Raw genomic sequence first — 3,438 nt, forward strand, 5'->3', positions numbered from 1 at the left:
ATCTTAGTCTTATTTGTCTGATTCGAACTCAGAATCGACCACTGATCACGTTTTCATGATCTATGTGTCTGTGTATTTTGGGGATTTTTTGAACACCGTTAGTTCTACCGAACTGAAACTTAGTATTGATTACTGAAATTCTTATCGATACGACGTTAATTTTTTTTTAAATTTTCAAGTTGACCGAAAATGGTACCTCCCCTTATAGGTGTCCCCCTTTTTTAAGTTTTATAATTCAATTATCTCCCAAACCACTGACTAAATTGGACTGAATTTTTTTATATGTAATAGAAATTATAAATTTTATAACCTAATATTTTTTGAATTTTTTTATCTGAACCAGAAGTAGTACTTTTACTCTAGAGAATCAAGACTATCAAGACAATCACTACTCTGTCCACACCCCTAAACCTATCAAGCTGAAAATTTATATTTGTATTTTTTATTTATTTAACTTAGAGCTAATAAGCTTTTGGTCAGAATTCGTAAACCGGAAGTAGTATTTTTTTTAAACTATATTTCCTTATTTTATTTTGACCTTTTAAATTATATTAATCTTCTTGATATTTATTGTGTATTATTAAAAAACGTGAACGTGATGTAAGTAATAAAAAAATTTTGAACAAAATCCGACAATCAGAAGTAGAATTTTTGTCTTGTGCAAGTTCCCATACATTTACGCTCAATTGGTGTCGAAAATGCTGTCATACATAGCTATTAGTATTTCATAATGCTGCCGGTATGTGTGAATGTGTCTGCACGGTTCAATATCGAATTTTGTTTTGTGACCTTATATTCCTCAAATACTTATAATAAATAAATAAAATATAGGGGGGGGGGAATTATTTTGTAGACCGTCCCGTTGTGAGTCCTGGGTAATATAGTCGGTCACCCTACTTATACTAGAAAAATTTACATCAAAAACAACTTTTCTGAATACATTGTGTGATTAAATATACAACCATAATGTATTATATGCAAATTTAAAATATGCAACATGCAATTATTATTTTACAATATTTTGAACAGCATAAAGCCTCTAGTTTATCACCTTTGCATTTGGCATTTTAATAAATAATAAATAATGTACATATGATAAACATTAAACTTGAAGGCCTCTCCATACTTGGATACAAAAGTTAAAAAAAATTTATTCATAAAATAATCACTTTATATAAATTATTTAAAATTTTATTTTATGTATTTTAATTTTTGTTTTTCTTTATCAAATGTAGGAAATTGTGGCGCATTAGGTTCTTCCTGTAATGCCACAATGGTCCAAAACTTACTATAAATAAATAAATAATACTTAAATACACAGACACACATTTTTTTACATACCTCGTTTACGTTTCACTTACGATTACAATTCAGGAAAAATTTTGCCTCTTATCCGATCGTTTTCATACTTTGCCATATTGCTCAATTTGGTCATAAATGTAAGTAAATGGATCATCCGCCGTTACGATGGTGCAAAAATATCGTGTAAGACGCGTTTGAAATTTTAATTTCTGAAAAGTGGGTGACGTCTATCAAGTTCTAAGTTTTAAACATATGTATGTAGATGGCGGTAGTAAAATAAAATTATTCAAAATAATATTTTTTTAGATCATGAAAACACGTGATCAGTAATCGATTCTGAGTTCGAATCAGTCAAAATCTCGAGTTCAAATTTTCGCATGATTACAAAACTTCATCTATTGCTACTACGTACATAGATAAAGTAAAAATTGAAGTAACTGAAAAACTAGTAGCGTTAATAACAAAATAAATGTATATAAAAAAGAATGTACTAAAATATAAAAAAATAAATGTATATAAAAAACTTTAGTAAAAAAACTATATTAAAAAAAAGTCAAGTAAAATAAATGTATAGAAACAAATAATAAAATTATTAAAATAAAAAGGCAATTTAATCAATATTTCAACAACAAATGTACAAATGTGTGGGATTAAAATTTCAATCAAAATGATTTCAATGATTGGGGTTTCAATCAAAATTATGATCCCGGCTTAAACTAATGTAATTAAATATATTACTAAGAGGTATGCCTTGGTATGTATGTGATGATCTAATATCTGTGAACATCTCAATGTTCTAATTAAGAGGCTACAGGGGTGAGATAAACTTGTTATCGATCTCTATTATCATGTTAAATTATTTAAATCTTCTTGATATTTTTTTTGGTGATTTTAAGTAATAAAAAAATTGAACAAAATCCGACAACCAGAAGTAGAATAATTTTTGTCTTGTGCAAGTTCCCATACATTTCGCTCAATTTGTGTCGAAAATGCTGTCATACATAGCTATAAGTATTTCATAATGCTGCAGGTACATATGTGTGAATGTGTATGTACGGTTCAATATCGAATTTTGTTTTGTGACCCTCTTATATTCCTCAAATACATGGATAAAGTCATGGGTTGGTCACATCTGAATTTTTTTGCTAAAATCAAGTTATTATAAGTGCTACAAAAATAATATCAATTTAATTTCACCATTTGTCGATGACAAACATGACTATTAAAAAATAATAATGGCTTAAAAAGTTCCGCTAATGCTTTTTAAATCGTGGCAGTGTGTATTACAAAAAAAAAAAATTATTGTTGTTTTTTAATCACACATACATACATATGTATGTTCATTGCTATTCAGTAAGTTAAAAAAAATGATAAAAAAGATAAAAAATTAAATTGAATGTCTGTTTGTCTGTGTCGTATAGGCTCCTAAACCACTGAACTGATTACGATGGAACTTTCAGGATTTGTTGTATGCATGTCCGGGAAGATTACTGTGAAAAAAATCGCCCAAAACGGGAACGGGAACGGAAACGGAAAAAAACGGGAATGAGTTTCATTGCAAACATTGCAACTATAAAATTGAATGTCTGTTTGTCTGTCTGTCTCGTATAGACTCCTAAACCACTCAACTGATGGAACTTTCAGGATTTGTTGTATGCATGTCCGGGAAGATTCATCTGAAAAAAAAAATCGCCAAAAATGGGAACGGAAACAGAAAAAACGGGACTGAGTGTCATTGCAACGCAATAATTTCAAATGTTTTCGCGTCACAACCTGCGTTGTTAGGGTGAAATAAACAAATAATTGAATTATTTAAAATGTGTTCGCTGCTTGCGTTTTTCTGACAAGTGGGAACGGGAACGAGAACGGAAACGGAAACGGGAACGGGAACGAGAACGGGAACGGGAACGGGAATTGCATGCGTTATTGTGGCATTTCAACGCATGCCGGGTTCAGCTAGTGTACAATAAAATTCTTGGACGGACAAAACGGGACAAATCAATTAATTTTACAAAACGATAGGACGAATGCAAAGCAAGTAAAAAGCGGAACTGTCCCTGCCAAAACGAAACGTATGGACACCCTAAGTTATTTTTTATACATTTTTAATAATGTCACAATTTTATAAAATTTTCT

This window comes from Arctopsyche grandis, chromosome 11 (genome assembly GCF_051622035.1).
Source record: "Arctopsyche grandis isolate Sample6627 chromosome 11, ASM5162203v2, whole genome shotgun sequence".
In the NCBI taxonomy this organism is placed as follows: domain Eukaryota; kingdom Metazoa; phylum Arthropoda; class Insecta; order Trichoptera; family Hydropsychidae; genus Arctopsyche; species Arctopsyche grandis.